Source organism: Pan troglodytes, chromosome 3, assembly GCF_028858775.2.
Source record: "Pan troglodytes isolate AG18354 chromosome 3, NHGRI_mPanTro3-v2.0_pri, whole genome shotgun sequence".
NCBI lineage: Eukaryota > Metazoa > Chordata > Mammalia > Primates > Hominidae > Pan > Pan troglodytes.
The window spans coordinates 170492012-170510910 of record NC_072401.2 but is presented as its reverse complement, the minus strand read 5'-3'; the positions used below and the strand labels follow the sequence as shown (position 1 = coordinate 170510910).

The following is an 18899-nucleotide window of genomic DNA, read 5'->3' as shown; positions in this document are numbered from 1 at the left end:
CAAACTTTGTTTCAAGATATTCAGTCTTCATCATATTCCTTGCTAACTCTTCAAATGACAGTATTAACAGTGGAGCTGGATTACTCTGTAAATGCTACATACTTGCTTTATTCTTCGCATAATAAACCAATAATTGTTGGACTACATAGGATAGGAAATCTTTCACTATCAGAGTAATTCTGAAATATATGCTGAGAGATTTCAGTAGACTGCTATGGTGACAGGAAACAATGGGAGCTAAATGACATTGGGCAAACATTCAGGAGTCCAAGGTGATTATTCTTTCATTTTCAGATTTGTATTTAACTTAATAAGTAGACAAAATCAAAATAAACACATAGGAAAACTGAGCTCCAAGCAGAGTTGTAGAGGCTGCATGGAGCTTACCCAGGAGCTCAGATATTATAGAGCCACAGAAGGAGCAGACAGAGAGTGGTCAGATGGTACCTAGAACACAATGACTGTCACTCCGTGGCTGAGGTGTCTACTCAACCCTACTGCTGCATTTTCTCCTCAACCGCCAGCCCAGGGCAGCTGGCCACGTTGTAGAAACTGCCACTGTGTGGTTCCCTCAGTAAGCCAACCGCACTTTTCCATTGGAATTGCTTTCCCAAATAAACTGGTCTTCAGGATTTTTAAGCATTTACCCTTAAAAACTTTCCTCCTGAACATGTAGTCAGTGTTCTCAATTTGACTTTGCCAGATTTGCCATCTGTGCTTAAGCTTTTGGAAAATTCTGCAGTTGCCCTTGATGCACATTTTCAAGTGGTAAGATCACTCTGCATCTCAAAGGATGCTTGCTGTGCTGAAAAGAAAAACACAGTTGGCCTCAGGAGATCCAGGTCCAACAGCTCACCTTGGGAAAGTCCCAACCTCTATACATGTTAATTCTTAAACATTTATATAGTGGGCCGGGCGCAGAGGCTCACACCTGTAATCTCAGCACTTTGGGAGACCGAGGCAGGAGGATCACGAGGTCAGGAGTTTGAGACCAGCCTGACCAACATGGTAAAACTCCATCTCTACTAAAAATACAAAAAGTAGCCAGGCATGGTGGCACGCACCTGTAATCCCAGCTACTCAGGAGGCTGAGGCAGAAGAATTGCTTGAACCTGGGAGGCAGAGGTTGCAGTGAGCCGAGATTACACCAATGCACTCCAGCCTGGGCAACAGAGCGAAACTTGGTCTCAAAAAATAAATAAATAAATAAATCTGTATAGTGGAGGTGAGGATATCTACCCTACCCAACTCCCCTACTAAACAGCAGCAAATGTCCTGGTATTTTTAAACGAATGGAACTTGACCCTCCCATATAGCACTGCCTTTCACATACCTCAACCTTGATATGCTTTGATGAATCTAAATTTAGGCTTTAAAAAAATCTCTCAATATAAAATCATTCCAAATAACTTTTTTAGGTGAGCTGTCAGATTACGTTGTTCATTTGTACCCTGAGTCAAAGAAGTTGATCTGGGTAAAGGTCTGGCAGCTTCACACCTCTGGTCGTTTCACTAAGCATCCACCACGCTTCTGAGTAGCTCTGGAAAAGCGGGAGATGAACTGATATTACAATGGTATACTTTTCTAGGTTTGCAAACTGACAACTCTTGGTGGTTGTGTATAAAGAAGGGCCAAGGAATCATGAACTTGGACAGCTGCCTTATTAGCCCTAGCTGATTTTTTCTGCCCTTCAAAGACATTTGCAAGTTCTTGTATATCACTCTCTCTCTTACAAATAAAAGCTTCTCCCTGGAGAGGCGAGCTCCTTATCTCTTGTTCCTGGGTATCTTACAGTCACTTGCCAGGACAGATTTATAGTTGCTGGTGTGGACAGTATGTACTCAAACGTTCTCTGTTACATAACAAAATGGTGCAATGTGAGAGAAGTATGGAATACATTTGGATTCATTTTGTCTCTTAATAGAGCCAAAAATAGATTTTTTTAAAAAAAATCTACATCTTCCACACAAATACATCCATTTATAGTTATGAAGACAAATAGAAAATGAGGCTTTACCAAGAAAAACCACAAGTTTTTCTAACTCCAGTTTTGAATCAATCTATTTGAGGTTTCACTGGAATACACTTTATTTACTTCAATATTCTGTCCCTGGGCAGATTTTGCAGACTATAGCAGAGCCTAGTCAAATGACAGGATCTTTAGTCAACCTTGAAACATGGAGAGCCCAATTTTCTTACTTTATGCTCTCTTTGGGGGCAAACTCATCCTCTCCCAAGGCTTTAATTACCATCTGTGGTGATAATTCCCAAATTATGGTCTCCCACTCAGATCTCCTCCCAGAATGGCAGCCTAGGTATATAATTGTGTCCTGGACATCTCCACTTGGAATGTTCAAAACTAAACTCTTGTCCTTACCTCTGTAAAACGGCGGCTCCATCTACCCAGGGTCTGGCAGAGCCCTGGGAGTAACCTCTGATGCACCCCCGTCCCTTACCCCTCCCATCCCCCCTCCCTCACCCCTCCCATCCCCCCTCCCTCACCCCTCCCATCCCACCAACACCACTTGTAGTCAATTCCTTCTCCTAACTAGCCTTGGAATCCACCTGCTTCATCAGTTCCTTTGCCATTCACTCAGCTGAGATCACCAATATCTAGTTCTCGTATTATTCTAACCGCAAGTGGTTTTCCCGTTTCCCACTGACTACCTACAGAGTGCCCACAACAGTGTGCCAGCCAAGAAGGAGTCATAAAACAGACATAGAAGGCTTCTTCACTGCCCCCAACAGGGGCACCATCTGGTGGGAATGAGGCTTGACTTAGGTGGTCCCAAGAGAATACTACAAAAGAGTATACAATTAAGAATTTTTAGCCAGTTGCGGTGGCTCACGCCTGTAATGCCACCACTTTGGGAGGCTGAGAGGGCAGATCACTTGAGCTCAAGAGTTCAAGACCAGCCTGAGCAACATGGCAAGACCTCATCTCTATTAAAAATACAAAAAATTAGCTGGGCATGGTGGCGCATGCCTGTAGTCCCAGCTATTTGGGAGACTGAGGTGGGAGGATCACTTGAGCCCAGGATGTCAGGGCTGCATCGAGCCATGATCATGCCACTGCACTCCAGCCTGGGTGAAGGTAGTGAGTCCATGTCTCAAACAAAAAAAATTATTTCTTAGTCTAAAACTTAATCCGTTATGGGAATGAGATTAACTCAATGAAATAATTAACAGTAATTGCTATACAAGTGCTGTTTTGGGAACTAGGAACATCACAGCATTTCAGAAAAGGGAGAGAACAATGTGACAATTAGGACGAAAAGCTTAAATGAAATTTCTGGACAAGTGTGTAGGTTTCCTATAGCAGTCACTCAACAAGCATTAACCATACACATAGTAAGTGCAGGACCCTGCTCCAAGTAAATGACACAGCAAAAAAAAAAAAAAAAAGGAGTTAGAAGATAATCTCTCTCCTCAAGAAGTGAACTAGAGAATTCTGATCTCCAATATACTGTGGAAGGACGTTAAGAGTCAGAATTTGACCATGGGCAGATCCTGAGTGTACATTTCACCAGCTAAATTCAGGCTCCCTTTCTGCCAGGTGACTGTTTCACATCTCTCTCCTCAAACTGCACCCCCGGCCCCGCACTCCCTCCCCGACCCTTGCTCCCCACTGATGACCACACTCCCCGTTCCACTAAGAAAACAGAAGCAACACAGAACTTCCACGAGCTTCCATTGCTCCTTCCACCCAGCCCTCATCTGTGCCCCCAGATTCTGCCTGTTTTCCGGGGCTACAGGAGAATCAGCTCTGCGCTCTTGGCTGAGGTCAAGCCCTCTGCTTGTGCACAAAACCCCAGCCGCTCTAGGACATCCCTCCAGCAACTGTCCTCATCTTTCCTGACCTTGGGATAGAAAAGGCCAAGCCCTTCACCAGTCATTCTTGGATACCTCCCCAGTCACTTGCTGCAGTAGAAGCAGTGACTGATGAGGGTGACACGTACTCAACATTTGGTGTTACGACATAAAATGGGTTGCTGCGAGAAACAATAGCGTATGTACTCCTGGACTGATTTTGTTATCTCACAGCTGTCCTTCAGCCTGTATTCTCTACTTGCCTGAACTGCAACCCCAACCTGGCATTCCTCATGCTCCCTAGATCTATTTTACCACATAGCACATAACTCTATCTGAGGCACTAGCTGTTTAGTTTGTTTTGCTTACTGTTCATCTCTTTCCACTGGCATATAAGCTCCACGAGGGCAAGGATTTCGGCATATTTGTCCATTTCATTCACTGCTTTACTCCCAGAGTCTAACACAGAGCCTGGGCCACAGGACTTGCTCCAAAAATATTTGTTGAATTAATGAGGTCCCAGACTTGCCATTTCTGATCTGTGTGGTCTTAACAAATTACTTACCCTCTTAAAATCTCACTTTCATCATTTTTAAGATGGGAGTGCTGATAGTACTCACTACATGGGATTGTGGTGAGGAGTAAATGACATAAAATGTGTTCAACATTTTAGCACATTTTCTGGTTTGAAGTACTCAACGAACGGTATATATTCTATGATTAATCTGAATCATATCCATTAGCATCCAGGTTTACCTTGAGTCTATTCAGCTACCGATAGGTGCTGGTTTGGACATTCAGTAGACTGGCATGAAAAAGAAAAATAAGATGTCTACATATGTGCTTTCCTTCTACTACTGAAGACTATTTAAAAACTAACCTTCACTTAAAAAATACTGAACATACAACTAAGTAACATTAATGTCTAGGTCTAGGTTACTAAGTTCTCAGTAAAAATGATGTTTAGTAAGGAAACGATGTCAGTCAGCCTGCAGCTCATATTGATAAGCCATCTAAAATTGGTCCCATAGGTGATGACATCTAGACCTCACTTCTTCCGCTACCTGTGCTCTCTTCCCCCTCTTCTCTTTCCTCTGTTGTCACAAAGCCAGCTACTGCCAGGATCCCCCCTCCCCATTGCTCTGCAGTCCAGGGTGGGGTCTCTGTTAGCATGAGGAAACGTGAAAGGAAATGTATCTCTGTGTACCTTTATTTTCCCTCCAGGGCTTAAATGGAAAAAGAGAGAAGGTGGAGTCCCTTTTGCCATTGTAACTGGAATTAAAAACCTTAAAAAACTCAAGTTGGAGCTCTGAGTGCATTTTCCCACAAAAACCATGTTATATATAGTGGTTTGGTTCTATGGTACTATTAATAAGACAGAATACTTCAGCTATGATTTCTGGGCTGGCCTGGGAAACCACTAAATATGACATAGTTTCAGTGAAAAAGTGTGTTCAGGGTTCCCAGCAATGAGTTTTACAAACCCACAATCAGAACACAACCCATCTGAAAGCTGAGGGCCGCCTACTTCGCAGTAGTAGCCTCACAAAGGCATCCGAATGTCATAGACGTCAACACCAAGCTTAAGAGTCTCCTGCGTGGTGCTCCAGCAGTACTTCATTTCTGTTTGCCTGATCCCCATTCTCTAATGTGGTGGGCCTACCTCACACAATTTTGTGAGAACTGAAGCACCTGGTTAGCAATAACTATTCAACAAAGGTTAGCTCTCTTCTCTCCCCTTCATTGGTGAAATTTCAGTGTCTGTACTTTTTACTTGGTTTCATGCATTTTCTTATGAATCTATTTTTAACACTTCTATATGAAAAAAATACAAAGCTTTTGCCAGTAGAAACCAGAAAACGGTTATTGCTCATTTCTTCTGGCTGACACACCTTGTCTGCAAATGGCAGCCTCTCCCGCAGCAGGAAATCTTTTCCATCAAATAAGCCATTATGCCTTCCAACAGTCTCTGCCAAACTGAAAATCACCATCTTCGCTTACCATAGTGGCAGAGCTTTGGCAGTTGGGCTAACGCACATTGAGCAGGGAGACTCGGCACTGACATTAGCTAACCATCCCACATTTCCATCTTGTTTCCTCGTAGTCATTATCCAAAATACACAAGGAAGAGAGGCTCACCTAACTGGAATGGCTTATGTTACCAATTACGGTCAACCCTAAAGCACATAACCAGGAAGGCAGCTAACACTGACTGAGCAGGAAGAAATCTGTGCTCTAAGTAGTCCACGGAGTTAGGCAGAGAATTGTACCTGCCACCAGTTTCAAAATGCTCTTTCTCCTTCCCTGACACCTCAGGCTCTCCTTATTTCATTTTATCTCCATGTACTGTTTTCTATTCATTAAAACTCTTTGAGCCAGGCACAGTGGCTCATGCCTATAATCCAAGCTACTCAGGAGGCTGAGGCACGAGAATCGCTTGAACCTGGGAGGCAGAGGCTGCAGTGAGCCCAGATCATGCCACTGCACTCCAGCCTGGGTGACAGAGCAAGACTATGTCTCAAAAAAACAACAAAACAAACAAAAAACTCTTTGGATGAAACATTTCTCATCTACCATCTCTAATTCTTTATCCTCTCTTAAAATTTGATAACAGAGCTTCCCTGTTTTTTAAAAAAAAATCCCTTAAATTCGTGCAATCTCAAAGAGATCTAGGGCTAAACACCTGGGAGACCGAACTAAGAAGAAATGAGTGTCTCAATTTCCTCTCTGTATGGCCCTGGAACAAATCCTCACCTTCTCTGCAGCTTTTTCTCAAATCTGGTTGAGTTCCATTTCTTGTATGGTGTCTCAAAAGAACATTGCTAGAATGAGCCAATATGTATATAGTACCAGGAGCACTTTCAAAGAACACTTTAGTGCTCTTTTAATGTATTATTTTTAAAAAGTATATGGTTAGTGTCTATTTTCCCCATTTACTTGAAGAAGATTATTTGTAAAATACTGAATGGGAGGCAATTTTTGAAGTATAGTGAATTGTGATTACTCAGAGTTTATCTGGATCTCTTGAAATAAGTGCTGAAAAAGTGCCATACGTTTTGATACAAAATTGTTGAAGTGGAAAATATACACAAAAGAAAATGTTGAATACACCTTTTTATAGTTCCCAATGATTGTGAAAGAAATCTGGAAAGGGGGGAAATCAACAATTTGGACAATTAAGAACTGTTGGAACACACTAATAATTTCCCCTTGAAATAATGACTTTAGCACCTTGAGCAGTATGAACTCCATCAACATTGCCAGGAAATGCTTTATATGTTTCAGGAATAATTAGTTGCTTCAAATATAACAGAGTCAAAGGTTTACTGTAACCTAGGGAAAATAATATTTTGGAAAAATGCAAAAATGCAACTACCCTCAAAGGTAGTCCAAATAATATAGTTCATGAGCAAAGTTTTAAAGGCTTAAGACAATAGAGTAAAATTCTGAAGATCAAGTACAATGCAAGGTGGTGACATTTAATTTTTTTTTTATTTTTAGATGGAGTCTCGCTCTGACACCCAGGCTGGAGTGCAGTGGTGTAATCTTGGCTCACTGCAACCTCCACCTGCTGGGTTCAAGTGATTCTCCTGCCTCAGCCTCCTGAGTAGCTGGGGTTATAGGCACACACCACCACACCTGGCTAATTTTTGTATTTTTAGTAGAGACGGGATTTCACCATGTTGGTCAGGCTGGTCTCAAACTCCTGACCTCGTGATCTGCCCGCCTCAGCCTCCCAAAGTGCTGGGATTACAGGTGTGAGCCTCTATGCCCGGCCTATTGTTACCTTTAAAAATATTAAAGGTCAACTAAAAACTATCTAGAGCTCATAAGGATCTACTAAAGCAACACTAGGGCTACTATGAGTAGGACACCTGTTTATTGTTTACTAAGTCAGTGGTCCTCACCTGGGACAGACTGGGCCTGTCGTTATTACATTATTTAAAGCAGGTGAGCTACCACACCATCCCAGCTATCAGAATTTTATGATTCATGAATTCCAACAATCACAATAAAAATAAAGCTGCATTATTTCCAACCATCCCCCATGCTCCTCACACAGGGCACCAAGTTTTCACATAGCCAGAGATGGTGTGGATGTTGGCATATTTTGCTACTTGCTGTACATGCCCAGTTTCTTAATGAATGCGGTCACTGAGAAACCAACTCCACTCCTTTTTCTAACGACAAAGTACAAGAATCAGTAAAAAAAATAAGTAAAGCTTAGGGATTGGGGGAAAAACTTTATTATCTAGCTCTTGTCTATCTCGTATGTTTATGGTTCAAGGATGTGCTATTTATTAACTGCCTCCCTCAAGTTATAAATCTTACACTCACACAAAGGCATAGGGGTACATTAGCTTCAAACTATCTCCTATATCCATTGATCTAAACAGACATGGGGAAAATCAAATTAACTCAAACCTCTCATCTAAATCAAAGTCTGCCAAGTCTGAAGGGGGAAAAAATTGTTTTGGGGGGATGTAAAAAAAAATAGCAAGAAAGATGCTGTCTTTCTAGAAGCAACCCAAACCCAAATCCCTGGACAATTCTCTGGCTATCTTTTCCTTAGGTAGTGGGAGTTAAGGAGACAGTCCTGACAGGAGCCTGCATAACACAAATCAAGAAATTATCCTCACAGCCGAGGCTGGTGACACCATTCCTTAACCTGGCGGAGGGGAGCTTTTCAAGGCTTATGAACCAGGATCATATTATTCCATGGCTCTGAAACTGGGGTCGGTCCCTCTGTCCTTTTCTCGTGCTAGTTTCTCTGTGATTACGCATTAAAATGTAGAGCCAGTCATCTCTGGCTCCTAGAGACTCCCAGGTTGATGAATGCACACCCGTCCTGGAATTTCGCCTGAAGACCAGTAACGGGACTCGGTGTGCCCGGGCCTGTTCGGGGCACGCAGCGCAAGACCCGGCTCCGCAGGGTGGGAAGATGCCCGAGCCCAGGGAGACCCGACCGAGACGCCCCCTCTCCTGCCCAGCGCGCCCCCTTCCGTCCCCAGCAAGAGAGCAAAGGTCCCAAGCCTCAATCCGGGCTCAAGCGACCAAACCCCTTTCTGGAGTCTGGACCACTCACCATTCGGGACAGAGCTGCCCCCAAAAGTTAAAATGAGACAAACGGGCGGGAAGCCCCCAGCCCCGGGGCGGGGCCGGCCTAGAGCCCTGCGCTCCAGCTTTGGGAGCTCACCCAGGCCCGGGGAGGGCCAGCCTGGCTGCTCACGGGACCCTCCCTTGTTGGCCCGGCCGTGGCCGGGAACCCACGCGTGGCCGGTGCGCGCTGCCAGTGCTGCAGCTGAGGTTCGGGTTCGGCCCGCGCCCGGCGTGAACAAAGCGGCGGCCAAGGCCTGGGACGGCGGGGACTGAGCCGCCGGCTCCACGCCACCCCCAGGCCCAGAAGAAACACCGACTGCGGGCCGGGCACAGCACCCGGCCGGGGAAAGGACCCCCCGAGTTACGCGCAAACTTTCTTTGAATGGCGCCCAGGTGGGGTGAACCATCCCAAAGAAAGGAGGATGGGCTTGGGAAGGGAGGGCTCGGCTCAGGTCGGGGGGACCCCTCCGTCCCCACTCCCTCCCCGCCAGCTGCCAGGGAATGATGTCATCGCCTCTCCCGGCCCTCACCCCTGTCTCTGCCAGCCCCGCTTTCTCTGCCCTCCCACCCCAGGTCTGACCCCTCAGGGAGCGTGGCCAAGATTAAGAGAGGGGCGGGGGGCCGTGGGGGTGCGAGGTGTTCAGAGAAGAGTTAGGAGAGCGGGAGGGATCGTCCGTGGCAGCAGAGCATCTTCTCCCGTCTGGGCCCTGCCAAGATGATGCAGACATTCCTATCTGGAGCTCCGCTTTCAGGGATCTGTGCTCCCGCGGGCCGGGGGAGGGAGAAGGCTCGGGAAGGAAGCGGCCGGGTGGAAAGTGCGCTGACGAGTCTCTTGTCCTCCCCGCCCCCACCCTGTCCCGAGCCCTGCACTCCCGACTCGCGGCCCACCCTGCACGCTGCACTCCCTTTAATTCACACATTTCTTCCACCAGCCTCAGGGCCGACTCCCCGCGCCTACCTCGGCTCTCCGGGCCGCCTCCCGCTGCTGCCCGATTCCGCGTCCGGAGCGAGCGGGAGCTGCAGCGGGCTCCGCGGACCGGGCGCGGGGCAGGTATCGGGCTTTATACCTCGCCCGCCGGGTGACTCAGGAGGCTCCGAGCCTTCACCCGCCGCCCTTCAAAATAAGAGTCCGGCGGCGCGGCGGGCGGGAGAGAGGAGGCGTGGCTCGCAGCTCTGGGACGCGGCCCCCAGGTTAGGGAGGCTTCCCCGCACCCACTCGTAACCTTGTCCCGCCCTTTGCATCTTTCTGGTCGCAGGCCCCTTCCTGGGGCAGCCAAGCTACAAATCGGGCTTTCCTGGAACGATCGAGAAGTGCTAATAACGGGAAAGAATTTAAGTTTTTTAGGCCCATAGATATGTTGTCGGCATGTTAGGATGATTCTCCTCCGGTGTTTGTGTTTTTTCCTTTACAGACTAAAGAGTGTCCAATAAACGCGACTCCAGGGCAGCGTTTTAGGGGAAAGCAATACAAACTCACGGTAGAATGGAAGCTGCCCTGAAGGAATGGAACTGCGAGACTGGGGCTGGGACTGGGGCTGTGGGGAGGGAAAGCATATACAGTGTAAAAACGATTGTGTGACATTAAATCGAAAAGCACAAATCATCATGCAGTATATTTCTTTTCTAAGGAAGAGGAAGGATAATTTTTAGATTTCCATTAATTAGTTTACTGGGTTCTGTGTAATAAAAAGCTAAATTCAGGAGCCCTTAGGGTGAGAAGAGTAAAGCATTTGATCTAGCAACATCTGAGGAACCCGGTCCCTATCCTATCCTGTGATCCTCTTAGCTCATAAACTACTGGAGGCCCTGAGTCACTTATTTTAACGCTCATCTACACAGGAACTTCTGTAGAAGTGTTTTCAAAGAGGAACTGGACTCATTCGTTCCAGAATTAATATTCTATGCAAAATTTGTGACAGATTGTGGGCTTAGCCCTAAATCCAGATCACCAACTTTTCTTTCACCAGATCAGCTAAGAACACCCCTGGCTCTGTGTATAATCCTCCGGTAGCTGGGTTGGCACACCATGTTACAACAATTTCTGTCTTCTTTCTCCTTTCAGAGTGTGCTCCTTGGCCACTGGGACCAAATCTTTCACACACAATAAGCTGTTAACAAAATGAATGCATGAACGAATGAATGAATGGTAATATCTACCATTTACTGAACTTACTGTTGTGCCAGGCTCTTTCGGTAACGTGGTCACTCGGTAACTGCCAATAAATGCTAACTAGTTTTGAATAGCCAGTAGACCACTTGTTTAAAGGGTTTAGTACTGTAACTGTATCCTGCCGTCATCACTGATATCTAACACTAGCATTGCTAGGTTCACTGTCTTCAGCCAGGTAGTCTATTCCTCTCTCGGAAATATCTTTATTGACTTTTAAATGAATAACGATGTCTGTAAAATATTAAAAACCAAATATTGTTCTTTAAACAATAAACCAAAATTGAATGTCCCTGTGATTTTACTCCCAGAGATAAATTGTTAGCTGCCTAAAATATAGTCCTCCAGGCTTTTGGATGTGTATTTAAACACACACTTAAAATAGCTTAGATAATTGTTTCCATACAATTTTGTAACTTTTTTTTTGAGACAGGGTCTCACTCTGTTGCCCAGGCTGAAGTGCAGTGGTGCAATCATGGCTCACTGCAGTTTTGACCTCCCAGGCTCAAGTGATCCTCCCACCTCAGCCTCCTGAGTAACTAGGGCTACAGGCACGTGCCATCATACCCAGCTAATTTAAAACATTTTTTTTTGTTCAAGACAAGGTCTCGCTATGTTGTCCAGGCTGGTCTCAAACTCCTGATCTCAAGTGATCCTCCCACCTCGGCCTCCCAGGCGTGACCACTGCACTCAGCCTATAACTTTTTTTTTTTTTTTTTTTTTGAGACAAAGTCTCACTCTGTCACCCAGGCGGGAGTGCAGTGGCGTGATCTCGGCTCACTGCAACCTCCACCTCCTGGGTTCAAGTGATTCTCCTGCCTCAGCCTCCCAAGTAGCTGGGATAACAGGCGCCTGCCACCACACCCAGCTAATTTTTGTATTTTTTGTGGAGACGGGGTTTCACCATGTTGGCCAAGCTGCTCTTGAACTCCTGACCTCAAGTGATCCGCCTGCCTTGGCCTCCCAAAGTGCTGGGATTATAGGCATGACCCACTGCACCTGGCCTGTAACCTATTTTTTTTAACCTAATAATATACTGACCATAGTCATCTTTCTGGGGATAATACAAAGCATTATCATCTCTTGCATTTTTGAGAGGGTGATAGGCCAACAATTCATTGTCCTGGAACACAAGCTTTAAAGAGTGAAAATCACTTTGCCTATTCTAATATTTCTAACAGTATTTCCCTGTTTAGCTTCATCTTTCTTTGAATTCTCAGTTTGTTTACTCCCATGTCAAATGGCCCTTAGGGCTGCAGCAATGACATCACCTGGCCTGCAGCAGGGTTTTCTTGCAGGCTGTGATGGGGCACTGACTACAGAGTGCCACCAGATGAGAGTTAGGACGTGTGATCTGTGCCATTAACTGTGGGACTCTGAAGCTTCCTTATTTCCACAATAATGGGATTAATCTGATGGATTTTTAAGTTATACTTCTTAAATTTTATGATTTTATGATTTAGGAGTCCTTTCACAACATAAAGAGCAGAAAGAATAAAACAGATGTCTGATATTACCACCTGTAGTGTTTACCGGCCATGGAAGGGACTGTGGGGTAGAATAGACTTGAAGAGTTGATTGGCTGTGAGAAAACATATGCACTTCCTTTACTCTGAGGAGACAGCAAAAGAAGGATGATCCATTAGATCTGTCATCTCTGTGTCTGCCTTATTCCAACTACAGGTGCCCGGAAAGATGCGTACGTACACATGGACCAGTTTTCACTTTTCAGTGCCGAAATCCACGAAGATTTAAGGCACTGATGCAAAACACTGAATATTCCAATGTTTGCAACTTTGAAGGTTTTACACATGAACCGTGGGAGGTGTGGATACATCTTGGCCATCACTTTGAACAAGCCCCAGAATTGCTAAAACTAGTATCAGTAGAAGCACTGATGAGAATTTCTGCCAAGTTTGAAAAACAATATTCCATCCTCCTCTGAACACTGAAGATTCTGATCGAGTCTTCTCCTTCTATTACTTTTATTTCATTCTTCCTTGACTAAAACTTAGCGCTCTGTGGATTTGAGATAAGATGAAAGGGGCAGAGAATAAATACACAATGAACTTTTATTTCGTCAGGAGTGACACTCAAGGAACTCCCTCCAGCTTCGCTGGCTGTATCTGCCAGAGTCTCTGCTTTAGGGCGTGCATCTCTGGCTTTACCTTCACAGGCTTTGGCTCAGAGGCCTAAGGCTTCAAACATGCAAATTTACTTTGAGATGAAACGTTGGGCTCAATTCGCCAAGTATTTGGGGAGAAAAGTGGAAAGGGTGAAAGTAACCTTCAAATCATTCCTTTTCATATTTTTCTCACAATGAAAATAGTGAAACGTAGGTGGTTAAAAACTAAAACACTAAAACGAAAGACACTAAAAACCAACAGTATTCACTAAAGAAAGAAGATATTGGCAGTGAAACCAAATCACAGATCTATCTATTTATCAGTCGACTGATTGATCTATCTAACTACTGACGGGTATTGCACACTATCTAGCTCAAAATGCTCAGCATAGGTAACATGATAATATTTTATAAAGTAGATATGATTAGCAAACCAAGTAAATGTCTTTTTACTGTTACCACAAATCGACATTGTTCAATCATGCTTTTCTAACTTAAGAATTAAAGCCCAAAATCTATATTTTCATTTATTTTATTTCCATGTAGCAGCAAAGGAATATTAATATATCTTCAGGCATTTCGCTTAATATTTTAATGATAATTACCAAAACTTGAGATTTTCCTAGAAGATTCCTGGCTTCTGGATTGGCACATTTTCTACAAGGAGGCTTTTGCTATGTGTTTCCTCAGAGTGATCAATGTTGTCTATAAAAGATGTTCTGATAATCAGGTCAGCATCAGGATCTTGTTCCATTCACTTCTGGTGTTTTGATGTTTGTTGTTGCTGTTTTGAGACGGAGTCCTGCAGAGTTACCTGGGCTGGAGTGCAATGGCGTGATCTCGGCTCACTGCAACCTCCGCCTCTCAGGTTCACGCGATTCTCCTGCCTCAGCCTCCCGAGTACCTGGGATTACAGGCATGCACCATCACACCCAGCTAATTTTTTGTATTTTAAATAGAGACAGGGTTTCACTATGTTGGCCAGACTGGTCTCGAACTTCTGATCTTGTGATCTGCCTCTTCGGCCTCCCAAAGTGCTGGGATTACAGGCATGAGCCACTGCGCCTGGCCTTTGATGTTATTTTTAAAAACTTGATTTAGCTCTTATATCTTTTTTAGAGTGACAGAATCTTGCCTGAATGGCCTGTTTCTTCTATTGTAGTTGCTACCTTTGCAAGGGCTCCCAACTGCATTTATCAAACAAGAACAAGACTAAGGAAATAACAGATTAATTATAGATTTTACCTGATATTGATTCATAGTAATGTTATGTTTGGGAAAATGTTTCTGAGAGTAGAATGCTTAAGATCAGCTTTTAGTCCATTCATTTTTAAGAATAAGCAACTTTTAACAATCTTGGACTATTTTGAATTTGGACTCTGTAATTAAGTGTAACATTTTATACAAAACACATTTGTCTCCATATCAACAACTAGTAATTATTTTAACAAAAGTGAGAAACTTTAAAAAACCAAAATGTGGGTATTCTAAAGAGGCTCAGCCTCATGCATTATCTGATCATGAAGACAGACTAGTAGGGGAGGAGGGAAAGGGCACCCCTCCGAGGACAACTCATATTTTGAACATGAAAACAAATTCATCTATCCTATTGGTAAAGATAACTTTATGGCTCTTTGGTTTGTTCACAACTTTTTATTAAGATAAGGGAGAATGGATCGGGAAAAAAGAAATGGGACTGTTTGTACTTATATAGACATAACTAGAACCCAGTGGACATCAAATGCTATGTCACAGGGAGAATGACAACCAGGTCTGCAGTTGGAATGTAAAGAAAGGCCACGCTACGATAAACAAAAAACAGGCTGAGCTTATGAGAGTGAGGTAAGCCTTGAACATCCGAGACAATTCCAGAGGACTCAAAATCAGAGTCGGGAGGGGGCTGAAGAGATCATCTAGTGAAGGCATGTCCTGAAAAGAGCATGGCCTTTGGAGCTGGACAGAGTGGGGTCAGTTCCACTGTTTCCATGACCTTGAAATCACAAAGGTTTTGTTTTCTCATTTGTAAAGTGGAGGTTAAGGTATTTACCCTGGACTGCTGTTGAAAAGACACAGTGCGATGCTGCCATTGCAGTGCCTAACATACTGTTTGGTATGTAGCAGGTGGGGAGCTGGTTTTTGTTTGTTTGTTTTTGCCTTTTAATTTTGTTTTTGCAAAACACAGTATTTAGTTTCAGATAATAAAAAAAACAGAGTAAAAAAAATAATCTGAACTTTACTTTGGACTGGCATTATGCCAATCATGTCACATGCATTCTCCTGTTTATCTGACTATAGAAACCATGAAGAAGTATCACTATAACTATCATCCCAGGGACAGTGAGCACAGAGAGGTTAGGTAACTTACCCAAGGGCACGGAGCTGGTAAGGGGAGGAGCGGAGATGGAAATCCTTAACTCCAGAGTCCAAGCTCCAAGGAATATATATATTTGGAGTAAAAAATACATATTTATGGAAAGTGCATTCACCATCCATTCACCGTCCCTAAGATCTCCATTTTACCAATGGAGCAATTGATTATTGCCAAGTTTTATTGTGCATAGTCAGGTCTGCTTGATCTGAAATAGTTAAGGCAGCTTCTAAACATGTCTTGCTTGATCCACAGTAGAATCTGACTCACTATTGAGCACCCTTTTCCAAATCAAATGAGTTATGCTGGCTCTGAAGGAATCATCCACAGATTCCATGTGGATTACTAAAGAGGCATAGTGAGAATTTGCCTGTTTATGTGATTCTCCTGAATAAGTGGTGAAATACCGTTATCAGTGGACTAAATATTTGAACTTATCCTACATAAGAAAAACCTTAAGTTGTATCTTATATATATAGTGATGGATAATAGACAAAGATGGCCTATTTAGGCGAGGATTACAGATTTTACGTTAATCCCAGTGGCAATTCATGAAGTCATGGGTAAGATCATGCATAAAGTCCTCAGCTTGTTCTTTTAATACTATTAATATTACCTCTGGTGACACCATAACAAGGAATCTTGTGTCGCATTTCATGTAGATTTCCAGGGTGCTTAGAAAACACCCAGATCAGCCATGATTCCATTGTTGCTCCCAGAAATACAGGAAGTAAAACTCTCTCAGCAATGGAGCTGCTTAGGGTGTTGCAGCGCCGTTTTCAGAAGAATGAAGTCAATTCAAAGGAAACCATGGACTCCGACAGGCTATACATAGGGGACTACCACAAGAAGGAGGGAATTGGGTCTATTTCCCTAACTCTGATTAACCTGTCATCTCTGAAACCTTCCTTCTACCCAGCACTTCACATCTTAAACTTGAATATCCATTCTTCTGGATCAATACACGAATCTTCTGCGTCAAATAAACGGGATTATGTTATCTGAAGTACTTTATTTTTCTCATTAGGCAAATACATAATGATTTGCTTCAGTGCTGAAGTTAAAGGTTTTCTAGCAAAGATATCCAACTACTAAGAGAATCATTGAGATTATTTTGCAGTATATATCTTTAACAAAATAAAATGTACAAACCTAGACTCCAATATGGAAATGGAATGAGAAGAGAGAGAGAAGAGAGAGAATAAGGAGAAGTCAAATATTCCAATTAAACTTTCTTTAAATATAAAAATGTAATAAATGTATTTAAAATTAGAAAATTCTCTGAATATAGACCATAAGCTCCATAGGAGAGAATATTTGGTAACATTGGCAATTAAAGAAATGAATTTGGCCAGGCACAGTGGCTCATGCCTATAATCCCAGCAATTTGGGAGGCCAAGGTGGGAGGATCACTTGAGCCCAGGAGTTGGAGACCAGCCTGGGCAACATGGCAAAACTCCATCTCTACAAAAAATAGAAGCCAGGTGTGGTGGTGTGCATCTGTAGTCCCAGCTACTTGGGAGGCTGAGGTGGGAGAATCGCCTGAGCCTGGGAGGTGGAGGTTGCAGTGAGCCAAGATCATGCCACTGCACTCTAGCCTGGGTGTCAGAGTGACAACTTGTCTCAAAAAAAAAAAAAAAAGAATTTATCTGATATATAGTTTATATAATTGACAGTTAAAACAATTGACAATAATATTGATATTGCCTGTTACAGGCCCCTTAAGTGAGTTATACTAGGTCACTGCTGATACAATGAAGTACTAGATTTCAAGGAAAAAAAATTAAGATTTTTTTTACCCAAGATTTCCATAGTCGTAAATGTAAAAAATAATTCCATTGCTCCAAAGAAGATCATTATTCTTGTATTAGTATATGATATTTGTCTGTTTTTAGTAACTTTAGAAAAAGTTCAATGATTTTGAGAAAATTTGGTCAATTTATAAGACTTATCAAAAGATGTTTCAAATTAAACTTTGGTTCAATCTGTTATGTTCAAAGGAACTGGTGGCCTATGAATATTTTCAAATGACTATTTCTTTTACAATATATAATGGATTTTAATAAGATATGGCTCATGAAAAGAGTTCAGAGAGAAGACTGCAGTGAGAGAAATAAGAGTTTAGAATATCATTTAAAAAGTATTCACTTAAGAGGATTGGTAAAAAAATAAAAAAATAAAAAAATGTATTTCTGGACAAAGTTGACAAAGTAAGATTTTGAAAGTAAAGTTTTCAATGCAAGTGAAAAGAAAATACGGCAACCATAAATAAAGACTAAATTCAGTCCTGCCTCTTTAAAAGCCAGGCCTTCTGTAAATCATTACCTCAATTTTAGCAAAAGTCTCATTAGAGATTAATTTATTGGCAATGGGTATATGCATGTTTGGGCCCATTGTTGCATTTTGTTCATTAGCTTATAGGTGGCAACATTATTATTCCATCTTCATTTGTGGGTGGTACAAGTACAAGCTTGACATAACTTTGGTGTCATTGTTCCCTTGTTTGCCCACTGCATGTCACTTAAGAAAACTTTGTGTAGCAATGAATAAACTGGTCTGACAAAAATTCTCTTCACAAACTGACTCCATTTTGGAGAACACAGACACAGTCTTTTAGCATCATGGAGGAATTAATTTTTGATTCAGTCACCTGCTTCGTTGTCATATTATGAACAAAGGGCCCTACATAAGCAGCCCTGGCAGAGCACAGTGGACACAAATACTGGCTTTTCTAGGCCAAGTAGTGTTACATAAGGAGAAAGGGATTTCTTTTTTTTGAAATGGGTCCTGCTCTGTTGCCCAGGATGGAGTGCCGTGGTATGATCTCAGCTTACTGCAGTCTCCATCTTCTGGGTTCAAGCCATCCTCCCACCTCAGCCTCCCGAGTAGCTGGGACTGCAAGCGTGCACCACCCCGTGGCTAATTTTTTTCTATTTTTTGTAGAGACAGGGTCTCACCATGTTGCCCAGTCTGGTCTCAAACTCTTGAGCTCAAGTGATCCATCCACCTGCCTTGGCCTCTTAAAGTGCTGGGACTCTAGGCGTGAACTACCTTGCTGAGAAAGGGATTTCTGATTCTTGAGCTGCTCATTGTTCAGAGACAACATCAGGAAAAATAGAAGAAACGGGCCTAGCAGTGTTCTCTGTTACAGTGACAGTAAAAATCGATGGGGCCAGCTATGGTTCCATGAAGTCTCTTTGTCCATAATCTTAGGCAGGGCCAATTTATTCATTAGGTTCAGTGGGCAGGGCTGACACTTTGGGCAACCCATTTTAATTTTAATAAACCCAGAAGGAAAAAGTGAACATAAATAAATATAACAATGATGA

The 18899-nt window shown here is 43.1% G+C and overlaps 1 protein-coding gene across 18 annotated transcripts in view; it reads right to left on the bottom strand.

The window, feature by feature from the left end:
* The window catches only part of PALLD (palladin, cytoskeletal associated protein), a 435321-nt gene that overhangs the window by 86226 nt on the left and 330196 nt on the right, over positions 1–18899 (bottom strand). The window contains exon 1 of one of the 18 annotated variants that reach the window (XM_003310569.7): positions 9869–10040. The exons of 16 other annotated variants lie outside the window; for them this stretch is intronic. The gene's annotated coding sequence lies outside the window, so the exon portion shown is untranslated. Of the gene's footprint in view, positions 1–9868; positions 10041–18899 lie in introns of those variants that run through there. One more of the 18 variants, XM_054683918.2, reaches the window with a different exon arrangement.